At 37.2% G+C, this 21,729-nt stretch overlaps 1 pseudogene; it reads right to left on the minus strand.

Moving 5' to 3' along the window:
- Positions 1 to 895: 895 nt before the first annotated feature.
- The window catches only part of LOC103084556 (transforming acidic coiled-coil-containing protein 3-like), a 76,902-nt pseudogene continuing 56,068 nt past the window's right edge, over positions 896 to 21,729 (minus strand).

Consider the following 21,729-nt stretch of genomic DNA (forward strand, 5'->3'; position numbering starts at 1 on the left):
ATTTATGTGAAAAGTACAGATCTAGCTAATTTTTCCCAGAGATTTCACCCAAAGTCTGGAACCATTTGTTGAAATTTTTCTTCTGCCCTCACTGATTTGTATTGCAGCCTTTATCAAACAATATATTTTTATATATACTGGTATTTTGTCCCTGAAGCATCTGTGCTGTTTTATTGCTCCATCTGTCTGTTATGTAAGTCCCACAGTTTTACTAATAAGATTTTGATGCATTTTAAACCATATTTAATGGACATTATTTTCAAGTGCTTTTTCCAGACATACATTGTCTGTCAGTCTTGCATCAGTATTTCAATAATTGTACACACTTTATCAGTAAGGAAACTGACGTAGGAGAGATTGAGCTCTACAGCTAGTACATGACAGAGTTAGGATTTAAACCTAGTGTGTAATTCCAAAGCTAGTACACTTAAATTCTTTTTTTTTTAAACTAAAGGGAAACTTTCTTTAGTTTTTTTTTAATTGAAATATAGTTGATCTGCAGTGTTGTGTTAGTTTCAGGTGTACAGCAAGGTGAGTTAGTTATACATATATATTCTTTTTTTACATTCCATTATAGGTTATTATAAGATATTGAGCATAGTTTCCTGTATTATACAGTAGGTTCTTGTTGGTTATCTATTTTATACATAGTATGTGTATATTTTAATCCCAAACCCTAATTTATCCCTCCCCTACCCCTTTCCCCTTTGGTAACCATAAGTTTGTTTTCTATGTCTGTGAGTCTGTTTCTGTTTCATAAGTAAGTTCGTTTGTATCATTTTTTTTAGATTTCATACATAAGTGATATCATATGATATTTGTCTTTCTCTGTCTGGCTTACTTCACTTAGTATGGTAATCTCTAGGTCCATCCTCTTTAGTCTTTTTAAAGCAATCTAATTTAAAAGCAAGTTGAGGTCAAGAGAGAAGAAAGAACATGAAATCGTCTGACAGAGAGTCAGACAGACAGACAGGAGGGAGAGATGGACACTGGTCAGAAACTTCCACATCAGATCTTTTACATCTTGGAAATGAGGTGGACAAGAGATTCTGGTCAATTCATCATTTTCTTTAGTCTTCTGCTCAATGTTCTTCTCCAGTGAGTGGATGCTCTTTCCTCAGGCTCACTTGGAAGGCCAAGGCCTCTGCTTGGGCCTTACTCCAGACCTGGGCAATCTCCTCATTTGTGAGCTTGAGTTTCTCTCCTGAATGGGCCTCCAGCGCCTGGTATCTCTGGCCTTCAATTCTTTCTATGTAATCCTCAACACACTTATTCAGTGCTTCTTCATATGTGTGGGAGCCTTTGATCAAGTCCTTCTGTTTCTCGAACCACCTGAAAAGGTTAGAGAGATTTTTCCGTGTAGTTGTAGTCTGCAATAAGTTGATCTTTTTCTTTCAGAACCTTCTGGATTTCAGCTTTTGGTAAGTGCCTTCTGTTTCTGAGCCGCCTCCACTGCCTAGTACACAATCTCCTCAAACCCGTCCATGATCTTCCCCATCTCCAGCTTCTTCTCGGAGAGCCCGTCACATCTGCTCTTCAGCAACAGGTTCTCCTTTTGTGTCGCTTCACCATAGTGTCCAGGTACATGCTGTGCTGCAGCATTTCCACGATGGGCACGTACCCCCGGCCCAAGGACACACAGGGCCAACCTGGCACAGGAGCATCCCGAGCTCGGAAGAAATCAAATTCCACCAGCTTGGCCTCAGGTGGACTCCCTGAGTAAGGGGTGTCGGGCTCGCCCACACTTCCTGTCTCAGGGGTCACAGGCGTCGGTCTCTGAGGGCTCTCTTTAAGGAGCGGGTCAAACTTGTGGTATACGGACTGTTTCCTCAAGAGCGACTCCTTGAACGAGACAGTCCCAATCTGCTTCACATAATCCACCTCGGGGCTCGGAAGCGCTCACCACTCAGGTCCGGAAGTGCTCCTCACTCCAGTCCGAGACAGCTTGCGCGGGCCGCTGGGTCAGCGGGCAAGGCAGTGGCTTTTTGCCAGGGCTGCTGGTGGGAGCCAGCGAGCCAGAAGAATTCGCCGTTTCTTCAGCCCGCGGCTCCCACGCGGTGTGCACCACAGGCGTCATCCGCTGAGGAGAGTCCTCCGCAGCCACAGGCCCTACGCTCAGCGGCTCCCCCCCCCGGCCCCCCACCTCCCACGCGGTGTGCACCACAGGCGTCATCCGCTGAGGAGAGTCCTCCGCAGCCACAGGCCCTACGCTCAGCGGCTCGGCCTCAGGGCTCAGCAGCTCCTTCGGGGGCCATCTGGGGGCCGGACCTCTCCACGGCCTCGGAACAGGTTAAAGTTTGGGTCGTCCAGCGTGTCCCAGGAAATTGCCCCGAGGGTAGTAAGGACCGGGGCATTTTCCCGCCTCAGCCTCCGGCCTCCTCTATGCTGGTTTGAGGCCAGTTCTCTCCCCCAGTTTCCTAGGTGAGGAAAGCCCTTTGCTGGTGGCAGCATCAGAGAAGCCAGATTCTAGCTTCATGGGCCACTCCTGGCACGGTCGGCCATTTGGCCATGGGCCTCTTCCTTATGAGGCCTTACGAGGGCCGGCGGCCGCGTTCTTAGGGGCAGAAGTCTCGAGCAGGGAACGGGCCAGCTTGGTGGGTCTGCGAGGGGCCCTTCTTCTCCTCTGGCTTCTGAGGACCCTCCGTTCTGTCTTGGGACGCCATCCCTGAAGGGTCTTCCACAATTTCGGAGGAGGATGTGATGCTTTTATGGAAGGAATGTCTGAAGAATAAGAACCAAACGTTGGTCCTGGAGGTGCCATTTGTTTTGAAGACGCCCACGGCGTGGGAGAGCTTGACACGTCCAGGCAATGTAGGTCAGCCCAGCCGGGAGGCGGGAACCCTGTCTTCAAAGGCTGGTTTCATGTACCCTGAAGGGGGTCGTCCCCACCAATGTTTGTTTCCGGAGAATTCCTTTGGTCATTTTGGTGTCCACTTCCTTGGTGTTTTCTGCGTCCAGATTTGAGGATAGTTTTCCAACCCAGTGGTGTCATCCGGATCAAAACAAGCCTCAGGTTCACTGCGCAACCTGGGACTTAAAATCCTGTGCATCTGTACCCCGCAGAGGAGACTGAAAAGTCCCCTTCATAGCTTTTCCTGCGTTCTTGGGTGGCACAAACTCTGCGTCAGATGGAGAACAGATGAGATTCCGGTAAGTGCCGGTGGTTAAAACAGGAAACTACAGTTTTGCGTACTTTTGTCACCAGTGACTGTTTGTCATTTGAGATCTGCAGACCCAGGCAGCCCGCCCGCCGAGGGGCGGAGTGCAGAGCAGGGCCGAGCTCCTTAAATTTATTGCACTGTCTCTGTTTCTTCTTAGCTTGTCGCCTGTCCTAAGTGTTTTATATTTTGTTGCTCTTATGCTTTCGTATTTTCCCATTATGTTCTAATCGCTGCTGTTTATAAGAAAACTTGATTTTTTATTGTATATTCTATCCAAATAATGACGAATTTTATATTAATTCTGATTTTTTAGTTAATTATCTTGGAGTTTTAGTTAGGTAATCTTGCCAGCTTTGAAAAAATTTTTTTTTCTTTTGCAACGTCTTTTTAAATGCCTTTACATTAACATGTGGTATATAATTAATTTTTCAACTGTTCTTGGTGAGCATTTAGGTTGTTTTAAATTCAAATGAAAAAGCACCTATATTTCCTGTTGGTGTAGTGAGTCTCATGTCCTTGAGGCTTATTATTAAAATGTCAACCTTAAGGCACATTCCTATGTCTGTATTACAAACCACTACGGTGACCCTTATGGAGAAGGAATTTCAAACGAATATTTCTTGGCTTCAAAAAATTACAGTTTTTTCAGTAAAGACCCAAGAAATACTTTCCTTCTGGATGTCAACAATCTGCCTTTTAAAAAAAGGAGAAATTAACACAATATTGTAAATCAACTATACGTCAATTAAAAAAAAAAAACAGAAATTTAGGCCCATTGAAAATGGTAAAGTGAACAGTCAAAAATAGAGCGTAAAGGACCCTGCTCATCTTCACTGATATTAGTAAGAGCTAAATGATGGCATTTGTATAGCTGTGACTGAAAGATTAATGTGCTATTTGCAATGTTATAATCTGTACACGTAAGCAGATTACAACCTAAATTAATACTTCTCATACTATTGTGATTTGTAGCAACTGAGAAGTTAGTAAGTATAATGTCATTAAAAAGTCATAGTTTTTCCAAAATATTATAAAAGAAGCATTTATTTTTCTGTTTAGGCACACATGAAAACCAGCTCATTTTTAGGATAATTTTAGTATAGTCTGTTCTCTTACTACATTTCTGGGACAGTTTACAGAATATTATAAAAAATTTTCCATCTCTGAAACACTAGTGCTTAATAGATCATTGATTCAGGAAATATTTATTCAACAACAGAAAATGTTAAGTGCCTGCTACGTGCTAATCATTGATTTGAGTAGTAGAAAAAGATTGACCAGCAGCAAAGAGGACCGTCAAGAGTCCTGTCTTTGTAGGGCTTATATCCTAATGTGGGAAACAGGCAATAAACAGAGTGAAAACTACTTTGGAGAAAAAATAAAGGAAAGTGACAGATTTAATTTTCCAAACACTGGAGAACATATATCTCAATCCCACATGTTCTCCTTACAATATTATATTGACACTTCTCCATCAAGAGACAAGAGCTACATCCCCCCTCCTCCCTTGAAGCTGGGCAAACCTTTGTAACTGCCCCAACCAATAGAATGCCCCAGGAGTGATATTGCCTGATTTCCCAAGGCTATGCCATAAATGGTGATATGGCTTATGCCTCACTCTCTGTCAGGACATTTGCTTTTGGAGCCTTGAGCCGTCATGTAAGAATTCTGACTACCCTGAAGCCACTATGCTGGAGAGACCTTATAGAGAAAGAGAAAGGTCACTTAGGAACCCCAGCTGTTCCAGTCCCCAGCCTTTTGAGTCTTCCCAGACCAGGTACCAGTCATGTGAATGAAGGCTGACAGGTGACCCCAGACACAGATGTCTGACTGCAACTTCATAAAAGACCCCAAGCCAGAATTGACCAGCTAAACTACTCTTAAATTACTGACCTACAGACACTGTGAAAGATAACAAATGATTATTGTTATTTTAAACATTTAACTTTTGATGTAATTTCTTATGCAGCCATAGCAACTGGAAAAAGCAGCGTAAAAGAAAAGACAGGGATAGGAGGGGATTAGATTTTACTGATAATCATGGAAGGCTTCCCCAAGGTTGTAACATTTGAGCAGAGAATGAAAATGAAATGGATGAAAACATGAAGCCATGTACATATCCATAGAAAGAAAATTCCAAGCAGAGGGAAGAGCAATAAAAGCATCCTGAGGCTAGGGATACTTGGCACACGAGATGGCCAGCAAGGTGGGGTTTTGCTGGTGGGACGTAAACTAGAGGATGAGTGGTTGAATTGATGGCAAGAGTTATATCTGTGTGGAACCTTGGAGGCCTTTAAAATTTTGGAGGATTTTGTTCTATGTGTAATGGGACCCTTTTGAAGAATAGTCAGCAAGAGAGTGATGGGCTCTGATTTATGTATTAAAAGCACCCTTCTGAATGACTTACCCTGATGTTGTCTCTCTCACTGACTTTGCTCCAGTCACACTGGTCTTTTTTCTATTGAATAAACATGCAAAGCTCTTTCCTCACTTAGGGCTTTTGAGGTTCCCCTCCCCTTCACCAGCACCTGTCTCCTCATGTCTTCAAATGTGTGCTGCTGTCAGGATTCTTGGTCTCTCCATCCAACCAAAAATACCAGTCCACTTCTGGTGACACTTTAAATCACATCATCCTGTATTTACTTGTTTGTGTTGTATTGTTCTTTCTCACATGTAAGCTCCGTGAAAACAGGGACCATATCTCTCTTGCTTGCTGATATACCTACAGCACTTAGAACAGTGCTTGGAATAAAGTAGGTGCTCCACCAATATTAGTTAAATAAATGCATGAACAACCATATCTTCCATAGGTATTGTGAAGAGTAAGAGATATAATGTATGAAAAGATACTGGCCTATAGTTGGTTCTTCATGAGTTGTTAATTCAGAGAATTTAGGGGTTTTTCTACCCCCAGTTTTTTAAACTTTTTTTTTAACTGAACTTCATCTCTATTCTTATTTGCTTTATGCAATATAAGCAAAATAGCTTAAATTATTTGGCTCCTTCCAAATGTTCTGCTTTTAATTCCAAAATTAATCTAGTAGTTATCTTACAAGTAGACTACACAAGAGAAAATCTTCACTACATGTGAATAGAGATTTTTAAATCTAAATATTTGTTGGAAGTACTTTAGGACTAGTACTGGGTTCAGCTTCTAACCCTGCCCCTTCCTAGTAATCTAAACTTGCTAGTCATCTTAAACCTTCTTATATTTCAATTTCTTCATCTATAATAAGAAGCCAAAAGTGGTAAAGATAAGCCTGTATCTATTTCCAGACTCACCATTTACCAATTCAGTAATCTTCAGGGAAACTACTTGATATTTGCAGTTTCCTCAGCTATAAAGTATCACTAATCATAGAACTTGCTTCATTAGGTTGTCATTGAAGTCACAGGGAGATAATGCATGTAACATAGTCACCATGGTCCTTCGTTGAAGGAAAGAGTCAATAAATCAGAGCTATCATTACAAAATAAAGAGATGTAAGAAAAGCCGCCCTGCCAACCTTGGACTGTTCTTGTGAGGCTCAACCTCTAACGTTTATGAAAAACTATTACACATCTAAGTTACTTTTAAAACCATTCTAGACTGACCATTAGGCCTGTATTTGTTCATATTTAATTAATTTGACTGATAATGGAGTATTAATGCATAGAACATAGAAGAAAATCTGGAAGTATTTTGTTACTTAGTCATGAATATTTATAGGCAGATCTGCTCTGACTTAATTACCTTCACATGTTAGAAAAGGAAATATTAATTAAGTTTTAAAATCCCAAACTAACTATTGTAAATGAAGTTTTATGTGACTAGAGCAGGAAATGACTGGCTTAAGGCTGTACCTGGATATTAAAATTCCTTTTCCAACTAATAAACCTATCAATTCTAAGTCCAAAGCATCAAAATTAAAATCAATTTGAGAATTTTATGTTGGGCATTTAGAAAAATTTACTGAAAATATGTTAAAAGCTAGTTTAATTTATGTAATTATAAAATAAATTGCTTTTTTTAGATAATTTTTAAATTAGGTGTTGCCTTTTCAAATTAGTTTATCATTTTATAATATCTAAACCTATATAATTTCACGAAAATGTGTAAAGTTTAAAACTCAACCTTAAATATTTCAAAATATGTTAACATATATTCTGTGATTATTTTTAACTATGCTCAATTTAACAAAAAATAGATGTATTTTTATCCCTTATTTAACAGATGTATCCATGTATGTGCTTTAAGACCAAATTACTTTTTAACGCTAGAGAAAATGCCAATTTTTTTGAACTGCTACCAAGTAGTTTTATCAAGTAAATTTGGGATAAAAAAATCACTGGAAATGTATGAAAATATCTAATATTCTGTATGAATTAAACGTTTTCGTAAAGTCAATGTAAATGCTACATATAGTATGTAATATGTTAGCCATTCATTCTGTCAACTAGAACCATGTTAGTATCTGCTTCCACATATTTATTCTTCAATAAATGTTTACTGAGTACCATGCTAGTTGGTTGCTATATGGGACTAATTTATAGTCCAAATAATAAGGCTGACATAACTTTGGAATCAGGAAAGAAAAACTAAATATAGTTTATGTATTTATTGTATGCCATTTTTTTCAAATTTTATAACTTGTTTGCTTATAATAATAACCTCATTAAGAGACTGTTAATGTTCACATTGTTACTATTTATTAACTAGAATATTTGATTTGCCAGTCTCATTCTATCATTTTGCTCAAACCATATGAATTAAATTATATAATACCTCATATATTCTAAGTGTAAAACTTGTTTAAATTCGTTTTGTTTAAATTTTTTGTATTTTTTAGAATTTATGATTATTATGAATCTCATTTTTATTCTTTAAGCATATTCTATTAAGAATAAAATAACAATACCTATTTTGGTAATGGAAATCTCTTGATTCCATGGTATGTCTTTAGAATTTCTACACCATGGATTTATGTCAATGGATGATAAATCTTTGGTTCTTAAAGATGTCCAAGTAGTGCATAAAAGGCAATTGTCAAGATAATAATCCATTTCTCAATTTTCATTGAATTTTCTGACAAAGCCCCATATTTGTCTTTTAAGGGGAAATCATGCTAATGAAAATAAGCATATGTCTCCAGATTCAAAAGCCAGAACTTACAGCATAATGATAAAGGAGACCAGAGGGTGAGTACCTTTGTAAAAATTATCATTGATGTGCATTGCTTCCAAATATCCTTTTCCCTTTGGTTTTTGTAGGAGCCTGTGTTTTTGTGAGTGTGCTCTGAGTGAGCCTATTCAAGGAAGCTGCTCTGTTTCATTAAGTTACAAATCCAGGAAGCAGTGGAAAGTAGAAGTATAGCTGTCAGAGGACAGGGTGGCCCTCTTACACTGATACAGTCAATGCGAATATTGAAGACTACCAAATGTTTTGTAACTGAATATATATGAAAGTGTTGATAGTGTAAATAGCTCATATATAAAAATATCAATGAGATTATAGAAAATAAAGTCGTTACCTTTAATTATATTTATTTATGTTTTCCAAAATTTGTCCTGAAAAATTAAATAGAACTTACAGGTTGGTATGGCTAATTCCAAGCAGCACACTACTGACTGTAAGATTAATCCCTAATATGTCACTGACTATTGAGGTGAGCCACTACAAGTTGCTCTTGTAGCTATATCTCATCAGGTAAACTAAATTACAAGATTCTAAAGGTCAGGGACTGTGATTTCTTTTGAGTAGTTCATCTCCAGAGTTTAAAATTAGGACTTACATCTTCATACAACAAGCCACAGGAGGAACAGGCCATACCTCCATGATGAACAATAAAGTGGAGGGGTATTTTGGGGGGTGGGGGGTATTTTGGGGGTGGGGGTTATTTGTTATATTTTGTATTATTTTGTTCATGACAATAAAATTACACTTAACCTTATTTTAATCAAAGACATGAATTTTTAAGTAGTGGAAACACCTTTCAGAAATAAGTATGTTTTTTCATTAAAAAAATAGATGTCTCAATTTATCTTTCAAGGTTAGTCTATATTAAACTCAAAACACTCCTCCTGAAAACTTCTTGTAAATTATGAGATTTATAATTTATCTGAAATACCTTCTTAATAGAGTTTATTTTTAATAGGATGTAGACTAAAACTATATGGCAATTGAGCAGAGCATTATGAAGCACCATATGGGCTTCTAAACTAAGAAGATGATATACACAGGTCCTGCCAACTACTCTTCTCTGTCTCCTTCCCCACCTGTCAGTCTCCCACCACATCCTGAATTCTATCATGATATTGGGTGCATTTGGTTTAAATTACTTAACAGTGGTCTGTATGTTCTTCAGTATCTCTTAATCATGAAAGGCAGAAAATAAAAAGAACCCTAACCTTATTAAAAATTGGTGACCTGTTTAAAGTTACAGGACTATCAACATATAAACATTTTCAAGTGGAGATAAGAGGTGACAAACAATTACCTGACCATAATTGGAGACAAGAGCTAGGTGATGAATAGAAACTGACAAAGTTAAAGCAGAGCAAATTGCTCAGAGGGGCAGCTAGACTAGCCGTGACAGTAACGAGTAAACAAAAAGAACTGAACCACAATACAGTTGTCTGGTTTCTCTCCCCTGTTTATGGTCAACTTTTAAGCATTTTCTCTTCTATAGGAAGATAGATGCTTCCTTTTACTGTTTATGCTTCTTTCTGCTGTCCAAACTTAGACTCTTGAGTCTAGATGAGTTTAAGTCATAAGAAAAAACGTTGTGTACAATATTAATTAAAACACTACTAGCTCACAAAATTAAACATCTGTGGAACCTACTCTGGTGGCAAGAAATCAAGGTCAGTCGAAAATAATGCGGTAGGAGGTGGGTTTGTTTGATATATATTCTTTCCCATTCCCAATCCCTTCTCCTTCTTCTCATTCGAGTGGGGAGAATGTCCATTAAAATGCTGTACATGTAGTATTGTTTCAATATTTTAATCTATAACTGCAGTTACTAGCCTTGCTTTTCTGCCTGTATTGTCTGTGCCTTCTTGATTCTCTCCACATTTGTCTCTGATGATTCCCATCCCCTCTTCTCTTTCTGGTTCTTCTTCCTCTTTATTTTTCTCCCTTTCCTGTAATAGGAAGAAACAAAGAGGTGTAATTACAGTAAAAGGTGAGATGAGGATAAAACAATAAATGACACAATGACCATGTCTAATTTTAGCATTTACTATTTGTGTAATATTTATTTTTCCTCAGAACTTATTTATCTTACAGCTGGAACTTTGTACCCTTTGACCAATATCTCCCCATTTCCCCACCCTCCAGTGCCTGACAGTCACTGCTCTACTCTCTGTTTCTAGGAGTCCAGCTTTTTTAGATTCTACATATAAGTGATATCATATCATATTTGTCTTTCTCTGCCTGACTTACTTCACTTAGCATGGTGCCCTGAAGTTTCATTCATGTTGTTGCAAATGGCAAGACTTCCTTCTTTTTATAGCTGAATAATATTCCATTTTGTGTGTGTGTGTGTGTGTGTGTGTGTGTGTGTGTGTGTGTGTATATATATGTATGCACACCACATTATCTTTATCCATTCATCCACCCATCAATGGACACTTAGGTTGTTTCCGTGTTTTGGCTATTGTGAATAATATCATATTTATTGTTTATATAATAATTAAGTATTACTAATTATCTTACTGGGAGTTTGCTTCTTTTTAACCCTTTAATTATGCGCCTTTAGAGCTATGTTATTAGACATGCCATGTTTTTTCTTAGTTCATAGCTACATATTTCCCTAAGTAATACTATCAGGATTACCACATACCTATTTCCAAAAAAGCAAATATCAGAAAAGGGAGGAGAGATACAAGTAGAAGCATGAAGGATAGGATGAAGGAAGGAGCCAGATATGTCTCTCTCTGCCTTGGTTGGCTTCTCTGATAAATGACTGCACCTTTTCCAAGACTCCAGCACCCATGTCTGTGATCCCTGCTTCTGCTGAGCAACCCCTGCCCTAGTCATAGCCCTCACCACATTGGCTCTGGTAACAGATCTAGCTCTAGAAATGGTAGTACCTCCCTGCGATTGCTATCCTCTCAGTTGTTTCACTCTTCCCTGTTCACTGTCTTGTCTCTTTCATGGCTAATGTAAACAGGTTTCCTCTAATAAATCAGTCTGTTTGAAAGATCTAGAATGATTTCTATTTTCCTGACTGAGCCCTAATGGATGCAAGTATTATAGTAGAAAGAGCCCTACGAAAAAAGTCAGAAGATCTGATTTCATGTCCCAATGATGACTAATTAGCTGGAAAGTTTGGATCAGGCCATTCAACCTCAGGTTCATAAAGTTGCTTTACGATGCAAATAGCATACTTTACAGTGAAAGCTCCCTAACTCACCTCCATTAACAGACGTGTCAGATTCATAAAAGCTTTGCATTCCTCCATAAAACATACTGACACCTATGACACAGTGAAAAGTCAGAGCTGGTAGTCCTCTTTCCAGGAATCAATGCTTCTGTCCCTACACTCCAATTTATGTTCTTACCAAGAGTTGATTGGGGGCTTCCCTGGTGACTTGGTGGTTGAGAGTCCGCCTGCCGATGCAGGGGACACGGGTTCGTGCCCTGGTCTGGGAAGATCCCACATGCCACGGAGCGGCTGGGCCCGTGAGCCATGGCTGCTGAGCCTGCGTGTCCGGAGCCTGTGCTCCACAACGGGAGAGGCCCGCGTACCGCACACACACAAAAAAGAGTTGATTGTATTTATTCTAAGACCAGTTTATGCCAGTTATTAGTGTAATTACATAATGTAGTTAGTGAGTGGCAGAGACCATACTAGTTTGGTGACTTTTACCACATAGAGATAAAAAGGAAGGACTGGAAGCAAGTAAGAATTGACCTTTTGGAGTGCTATAGAGTTGGTGGAAAACAACCATTCCTCCCCACATCCTTCCTGTGGCTGAGGAAAGTCATTAGAATTGGTCCTCTGGCTCTATATTTCCAATAAGAAAGGAGTATTCAAACCTGTCTCCTGTTGCTACTAAAGCAAGAACTGGTAATCATCTCTTATCTGACAGTGGCTGAGCTCCTGAGAAGCAAAGCACCTGGGGTATAGAGAAGGGGCAGGAGAGAAGTGGAAGATCAGTGGCCGGAAGTGCCAGGAGGACAGCTTGCATTCCCATCAAGTCTGTTGCAAGAATGCCCAAGGATCTCTGCAGTGTAGCAAGACAAGGGAGAAGGTGACACAGCAAAACCATTTTGCTGATTCCCCCTCCAACAGGTACACCTATCCACAGAGTGTGCCAGAAGCAAGGCATTATAGGTCGTCCACCTGCTGTGAGAGGTAAGAAGAGGTTGTGCCTATGACAGTTATTCCATATTAGCGGGCAGCACATCAGGAGGCCATTATCAGGCCCTGTGGAGAACCAACAACTGGACATCCCACAAGAGTGCCAGCACTCAAAAGCCAACCATACAGGTGGAAGTCACAGCCAGCAATAGACAAATGAGTAATTTCACCACCATACATAAGGGGTGGTTCTCGTCTAGAAGCAAAAGTTACAATCAACCAAGGATCATATAGCCAACTTGCTGTGCACGGTTGCTATAAGAACAAATCTCTTCCCTTTCCCTCCTCACCAAACCAATACCAGAGGAACAAGTGTGGAGAAGAAAGATGTGTTAATAACCAAAATGAAATGTTTTATTAACTGTAAATGACAGAATGTTATGTAATTTAACTGAAATGTTATCAAGGAAGCCCACTAACCAGCAAGAAAAATGGGTAACTTGAAAGAACTGCTATTAAAAGAGTAGTAGAAGTTATTGAAAAATTTATCCATCTCATGTTTTTACCCCCAAATTGAGATTCCACCAATATGGTTACTTGCACATCACTTTTATGATCACATCTTTAACAGATACTTTCAACTAACTATAGTTGGGACTTCTTCTGTAGGTGAACTCACATTGTAAAATTAAGGGGAAAAAAGCAAGTTGAAAGTACATTATGAGAGATTATTGGGAGTAAATAGATGTGAAAATAGGATTTAACAAAAAAGGCCTCATAGAGAGCCCTGGTCAATAATTGCATTTGCAAAATATAAAGGCATTTGTACATCAAGTGCTAGGGTTTCCATCCCATTGTAAATCTTTTCTAAATGTCCAGCCTACCCTTTCTAATCTACCACCTCTTGTCCATATCTGCCTAGTAGGACTGTCATCTCCTAAAATGGATCTCTCCTCCAAAAAAGAAGAGAAAAGCTAAGTCACAGGAAACCAACTGAGGTTGATATGATTTAACCCTCCATCTTATGTCTTCCTGACTTTGACGATGAGCATAGGATATTTGCTTAATGAGAGGACTCTAGGCAAGAACTAATTAACCAAGAACATTAGAATTTATTTCATGTAAGATGTTTTTATCAACCAGGCGTGCTCTACCTACACACCCAGGAAGGGCTAACTAAAATACGTAATCCATACAGACACTTGTCAGACTCTTTAGATTGCACAGGAAGTGTGCCTAGACAAACATCCTGAAAAAAACAAATAGGTCTACATTCATTTGCATGTAAGCAGATTAAGGCTGTTGCCTATGCAATGTGATTTGACAGCTACGGGAAGACCCACTCTGACCAAAAAGACCCTCAGAAATGATCTGTCACAGATCCCAAAATTTCTATGATTAGGATAAAGGGCATCAGTGTTGCTTATTTAAAATTAAAAGCTAATACATTTATCAGTTACTCTTCAGTACTTTGCATGAATTAGTTGATCAACTAATGAGTTCCAGCTCTCTTAGAGGTTAGTACATAGGTTAAGTAAGTTTTGAAAAAGAGGGACCTTCAAGAAAGTTAAATAACAATGCTTATCGCAGCAGTATTTGAGGATCAGGGAAGTGGGGACTGAGAGAGGGATGTAGAAATGGGAATGGCTTGCCCTAAAACAAATATCACAATTTCTCCTAGGATCAGGCTTCTGTACCATTTAATTCTCATCTCAAATTTAAAATAAAGTTATCACCTTTCCTAATCTTATGTTTTTCCCAAAGAACTTCCCTGAAATTTGGAAAGGGAATTTGCCTTTATTCTCATCTTAAGTCAATTGATATATTTGCTCAGACATCAGAGAAGAAATAATGGACAGAAGATGAGACCAGAGCCTGAAGAAACCTATGTTCCACATTCAACTCATTAACAGGAAATAGCTGGCTTTGCCTTCTTTCCCAAGACCTCCTATATAGTTCGTTGCTTTTCAGTTTTTGTTTTTAAAGTACCTGAGCCAAAACAACGGCAAGCTTGATTTTTAAAATAGGATCAGTGACAAATGCTGAAATGCCAAGTTGAAGTACACAGGATACGACCAAGCAAAATGCAAGAAGGAATTTGGAAGGCAGATTAGGAAAATGTGGGCCCAAATCTGTGCCTGCCAACTGCTCTCAGTAAACTGTGCTGAGGTCAAAGATACACTAGGGAGCTTATTCAAAAGCACACACAGAACAAGGAGGCAGATGCTGCTTCTCTTTGAATTTTTAGGGATTTTTAAAAATAAGGGTGCTAGAGCATTTCCCCAAAATTAAGGATTTCCACCTTTGTGGATGAAATTCTTTTTCCCAGTGACTAAACTTCCATCTGGGATAGCTTAGGACTCTTTGGTAATTTTCCTAGTTCATGCACACTATTATAAGATATTTTTCCCACTTGGAACCAGATTCCACTTGTGGTTCTGGGTTCCCTCAGATAGGTCATGCTAAGGTCAAATAGCAACTCCACAATGGAAAAACTGACCAGTACATGTTCTCTAAATGTTTGCAGACCACTCCTGCAATGGAGGGATATTCCATGGGGATAACCAACTAAACATTTCCTAAAATCACAATTTACAAGACTAACAAGAGATGTGTTAAAGATCTTAAACCCAGCTTATACAGCTTATAATATACAGTGAAGATAATTCTATACTTGTATACATTATAAAAGAAATTAATATTTATAAGCTACTTTGAAGTTCTCAAATATAATACACTTCGGATTATAGAAGTTTTGAATCCTTAAATAATCAGTGTTTCATAATACCTTGAGAAACGTATTCTTTGGGGGGAAAAGTGTTTCAAAAAGCATTAGAAATATATTTGAATAGCCTTTTCAAGAAAAATCTTGAAAAAAAATAACACCAAACACAATCAATTTTTATTGATTTCCAAAGATTTTCTAAAATTGATTTTCTAAAATTGAATCTAAATCAATTCTTATTGATTTCTAAAGATTTTTTAAAATATAAAGATCTTCTAATCCTGAAAAAATTATAACACCAAACCCAAGATAGTCTTCTACTTTAACTTGTAAACCAGAGCTATGTTTCTATTAATTCAGATTTTGCTTCTTTAAAATCATAAATATTACTAATAATCTAAAAAGACACAAAACAAATAGTTCTGAAAGAACACAGGCTATTTAAAAGTCATCTGTTAAACATAAGTCAGGAATTAATGGTAAGATAATCAGCAACATGTATTGTATTATACATAGAATGTATAGCATATGGCAGAAGAAAAGAGTGAATTAGGAAATCAAAATATGATTTGCAGATCTCTGGCAAATGTCTCTAAATATCATCAAATTGTGTACTTAAATAGAAAAACAAATGCCTTTTTCAGTCTAAATTTATATTATTACTATAAATCATTCAGTATAGTCAAGGGCAAAACTGAGGAACTCTGTTTCAATTTAAATAGACGTATAATACAGAAAAGAGAAGCAACAATAGTATTTCTAGGATATATTATTTTTCTTTATTCCCCAAGTTATTAGGGTTCTTTCAATGAGATGTTTCTTGAAGTATTTGTGTGTGTGGGTTCATGCTATTTATGGGCAGTGTTATTAAACAGTTTGTGCTGTCTGTGTTATATAATTTCATTAGGGCAAATAATAACATTTGGTTAAGGTAAGCAAGTTGCTGTACACATGAAATCAGAGAGAAAGCCTTATATTATGAATTTATGTGTTATCTTTATATCTTGGTTGGCTTTTTCCTGGCAACTTTTTATTTATACATTCAAAGTCATCAGATTTTTCATCCATTTGTGAATAAAGAGAAACATTTTTGGTAAATGTTTGGTAAATCTTGGAGATTCCTATAAAAGAAGCAGTATATTTCTGACCTCAATTATCTAAGAGATTCATAAGATGCCATTAAAATAGGGCTTCAGCTCTGTTCAGCATATAGAGAACTTGTACTATAAATACATAAAGTAAATGTGAGAATGATGAATAACCAGTTGAATTGGTCTTTCCCAGTACATCAGAAATGTCTTGAGCACTAAACAAAGGTTTTAAGCACCAATAAGTGAATAAATAAATAACTTAGTCTGGAATAGATTAGTTCACAGAGTATTTCACTAGCATTTCTATTCTGTTGTTACAGCTGGAGTAAGACCTGGTTTTCCAGGGAAATAATGTCCTGGGCAACTGCTCTCTTGGCATAGCTCATCAGAATTCAGGGCAGTTCTAGCCAAGCTATACTGTCTGTTAAGCTTAGTATATAACTAGTTTTGAAACACTAGCTAAGCAGGTACTAGTGATTTTGAGGTCTTTAATTCCATTATATTGAAGAATAAAGGAAAAATGCATCTGTTAATGAGCTACCATGCTTCAGTCACAATCCAGGTGCTTGAGATATATCATTGTATGATTCAGAATAGCTATTACTGCTACAACAACCCAACAATTTTCAAGGCTTAACACAATAGAACCCTACCTCTGTGTCAGGTAAAAGATCAGGGAGTATGTTTGGTGAGCTGCCATCAGGAGGTGATTCAGGAACCCAGGTTATTACTGTCTTGTGGCTCCACTACCCTAGAGAGAGCATCAGTCATTGATAGGATTCTCTGTATCCACAGAGCAGATGGGGGAAGAAAGAGAACATGGAGGTTAGGACTCGAAATGGTGCATATCACTTCATTCATGTTTCATTAGCCAGAAACAAATCATAAGGGTAGCTGGGAAATATAGTCTATCTGTGTGCCCAGGGAAGAAGAAAGATTTGAAAAATAACTAGACAATATTTCCTGCAATCAGTTTTTTTAAAAATCTCTGGTCTTGAGGAATTTACATTCTACCTGGGCAAAAACAAAAAAAAAGCATAATAAATTAAATTGCATAGTCTTTCATAAGGTGATGAATAACACAGTTGCAGCTGGGGATGGAGGGGAGAAGAGGAGAGAAAACGCAGAGCAGGATAAGAGGGAGAAGAGTCTTTAGACAATGACTGTAGGTGGCTGAAGTAGTGTGGAGGATAGATCATTGGAGAAGAGACGATCAATGAAATGGGAGGCCAATTATTGGGGTCTTCATCTTTACCAATAATGTCACAATGTTAGGGAAAGTGATGGTGAGCCAGAAACTAAAATAATAGAGAATAGGGCGTTGGGGGTGTCCTGTGAATTAGTTAATAACAGCAATAAGGAGAAGCAGTGGGCAATTTGGTATGAAATTCAGAGTTTTAGAGAGACCAGAAAAAGAATGATCTGAAAACAGCAATGAGGGACAAAGAGGATGTCCATCCCCGTCTTCAAGTCCACCTGTATAAGAACTATAGAATAAAAAGCAACCATCACATGAGAAGGCTGCGGGGAAGCCCTGCAGGGAGGCCCTTTTGGGAGAGGCCAATTTCCACTAGAGCAAGAAGGTAAAGGGACCATTCAAGAGGTCAATAATATCAGGATTTTAGTGAAGATCAACTGGCCCAGAAATCCAGGGCTTTCTGTGGCTACTGACATGAACAGGGACAAGTGGCACACTGAGATTAGTCTCAGGCAGGGAGGCCAGTGGAGATGGAACTTCAACATTTAGATGAGATACAAAGTCCTGAAGCAAGGCATTGCACCATTTTTCTTTGACTAAATTTAACCCACAGTTTGAAGAGAACATTTGTTTTGGAACCAAATTTTCTAAACTATTTCATATTCCTTTTTAGTGTTTTAAATTAAAACTGATTTTAAATCTATCTTTGATGAAACTCTAGTCACGATTCTTCTTCTGAAGTTTAAAGGTACATAAAAATACATTTCTTACTGATATAAACATAGAATCACAGATTCTCAGGGTTTGAAAGTTTTAATTCACTTGGTTCAACCATCCAGCTGATATTGGAAGCCTTTCTAGCATATTCTTGCCAAACCATCTTCTGGACTAGGCTTGAACATCTCCAGGGATGATGTATCTAGTGAGGTGGTTAAGAGCGTGGGCTCTGGAATTAAGCAGACCTAGATTTAAATTCCTTTTCCATCACTTCCACTCATATGAACTTCGGCAAGTTATTTAACTTTATTCTTAGAGTTTCAGAGCCTTAATCTATAAAATGGAAATAATATTACTGCTTAACACATAGTGTTATACTAATGAAATAAGTCATGTGCAGCACTCGGCACAGTGCTCAACACATAGTAACTCCTCAATAAATGATTGATAGTATTATTATTTTTATTCACACTGTTATTATTATTACCTTCCAAGGTATCATCTTTCAGTGTTGGATAGCTGCCTTAGAAGTCTTCTTTCTGCCATCTTATAGAAAAATCTGGTTTCAGGATGTAATTTGGCAAAATAAATGTTCCATTAGCCATAATTCATCATAAAATTTGAAAGAAATTCCTTGCAAAGAATGTGCATAATCTCATAGATATCCTGTTAGGATTTCAAGATATCCTTTCAAAAGCATAAACAGAGAAACACTTGAAATATTAAATAATCTGTAAAGCCTTGTCCATGCTATCTGTTTCGTAACACTCATGTAAAGTAAAGAAATGTGAACAAATGTCATCTGTTACCTGACATCACAACTGGTCAATGACTTGTATGGCAAATTTAATTTCAGTAATGCTCACAGTAATTGTTTCCCTGACTTCAGAGCTTTTAGTTGATACAAAGCCCTCTGGACAATAAACTGAGCCTTAACCAAAGGTATTTGTGAAGTTTCTTTCAAATCACAGGAAACAAATTTCCATGCTGAGTTCATTACATTATTCAAACACACTGCTGGTGAATGTTTTGTCAGGGTGCTCAGAGCATTTGATAATAGAAGTAAGATAATAGAATCAAGATTTCAAGAACTACAATAAAATAAATTGTTTCTAATCCATGTGGAGGCCACTTACCATAACTAGTAAATTCTTATATATGTAAATTAACTCGTTTTCATGCAAATTATACAATTCTTTAAAAAAATGTCTTCTATGTTATGCAGTGGAAAAAAATGACTATATTAAAAATCATATAACCCTTTCTTTACCATTTAAAAACATGCATGTATTGAGAATGAATATACTTTGCACTGAGAAAATATTTGCCAAAATATGTTCGAAACAAAGGAAGTGTTTGAAATGTCATTATTAATTACCAGGAATTTTTTAAAGGTAATATTCTTTGAGTGTAGCATTGTTTGACTTAAAAGTAAGGCAGTGTACTCTCAGCTAGATATTGAATAACTGAAAGACAGAAGCATTGGAAAATTAAAGAGGGAAAAAAATTTAAAACTAACTTATTGGAAGGAAGGAAATCAAATAGGGGGTTGACATACATTTGATCTAAAAATCCTTTCCAACTACAAAATTGTTATTCCTTTAAATAAAAGAAATCAGAACTGACTACATTAAAATTATTTGAAATAGTAGCTACAAACATAGAGTAAGGGAAACCTTGGGAAATAAGTATCTTTTTAAATCATCTTAAAGGTTCCTACCAAAGACCATAACCAAAAGAAAGCATGGTAATGAGGTTGAGCTCTAAAGATAATTTGGCTTTGGAAAGTGAGAGAGGAGCAGAATCTCAAGCCACCAGAATATTTTAACCCTTCATAGTTTACCTGTAAACAGTTAAATTGATTTGCAGATTATTTTATAGTGTTAATTGTATCATTCTCGGAAAATGTGGAAATGGCTTAAAAATATTCCTGTAAATAAATTAAAGACTAATAATATAATAATAATGCAAGCAAGAGCAAACAGTAAGAAATGGAGGAAGTTGACCCTTCTATTAGGAAGTGCTCTTCAATAGCCACAGTAGGAATTTTAAATGATGACAGTCTAATCAGCCCTTTGAAAATTTGAAATTATGAAGACTATTTTTTTTTTTTTTTTTTTTTTTTGTGGTACGCGGGCCGCTCACTGCTGTGGCCTCTCCCGTTGCAGAGCACAGGCTCCGGACACGCAGACCCAGCGGCCATGGCCCACGGGCCCAGCCACTCCGCAGCATGTGGGATCTTCCCCGACTGGGGCACTAACCCGTGTCCCCTGCATCGGCAGGCGGACTCCCAACCACAGCGCCACCAGGGAAGCCCTATGAAGACTATTTATAAGATGGATTTACATTAACTTTTATTTATGATGAATGTATTGCCCTAATTTTATTTCTTAAAATATTAGCTAATGATATTAAGAAACCATGATAATTAGCTGACATTTAAAAATATTTTTTATATCATCTTTAACTCAGCCTTTTTAAATTTCCATTTCTCTGTTCATTTTGTAATATACTTAATTTACTATGTACTTAATATTGTAGGCCTAGTACTTAAAATCTTCAATTAGTACATGAATATCATTAATGAATATATAAATACTGGTGGTACAGTAAACATATGTTTTCTCAAAGCTGAGTGTTAGAATTAATATTCACTCAAAGCCAAATATCATCATCATGAAAAAAGCATCTGTATATATGAATAAATAAAATTTTATCAAAAATATTTACTACTTCAGGTTATTTAAAAATCTAGTCATCAGTTTCCTAAATTTTTATATTATTGTCTGAGAATAATTTCTCAGCACTGTCATCTCTAGATTGTTCCTGCAGTCAGTATACATAGAGTCTTACTTCAGCGTGTCCACTTAATAATGTATCTAAACTTTTCTATGCACTGAAGAATATAATTCAGGAAACAGTTTTTCAGTAGCATATTTCCTAGAGAGAATTTTATGCTAACGTTTCATAGCTTAAGCAAATCTTTAAAAGGCTTCATTATCAACTACTGAAAATGGCTGGCAGTCTGTAGCAATCATTTCAACACAATTTCTATTGAAATTCTTAACTGCCATAGCCACAAAACTTTGAGCTTTTCTTTTTAAATTGTTGTTTTAAAAAAGTTTCATTAGTAAGTACAAAATGTGTTATGGATGTCCCATTTTTCTCTAACACTCTTCTTAATATTTTTGTTCTTTTTTATGTTCGAGTTGAAGATAATTTATCATTGATGTTTTATATAATTTTGTAGGATTTTTCTTCCTTGTAAATTTTGAAGAGACAAGGTCAGCATCCTTCTGTTAATTCATTCTCACTAGATGCGAAGAGTTTTCAAAGAAATATGAAACAGTTAGACAACTATTTTTTATGAGGCAAGCACACCAAATGAGTCTACAAAGGTTAGAATTATAATATAATCTAATATCTATTATTGTTTTATAATTTAGATTTTATTAATATTTGTTGACTCAAAAAGAATATATTGGTCTTTCCAAACTTACATACCTAATGTGCTTATTTAATATTTGTATTACTTGCCACTCTCTTTCCC

This window comes from Lipotes vexillifer, unplaced genomic scaffold (assembly GCF_000442215.2).
Source record: "Lipotes vexillifer unplaced genomic scaffold, Lipotes_vexillifer_v1.1 scaffold1743, whole genome shotgun sequence".
NCBI lineage: Eukaryota > Metazoa > Chordata > Mammalia > Artiodactyla > Lipotidae > Lipotes > Lipotes vexillifer.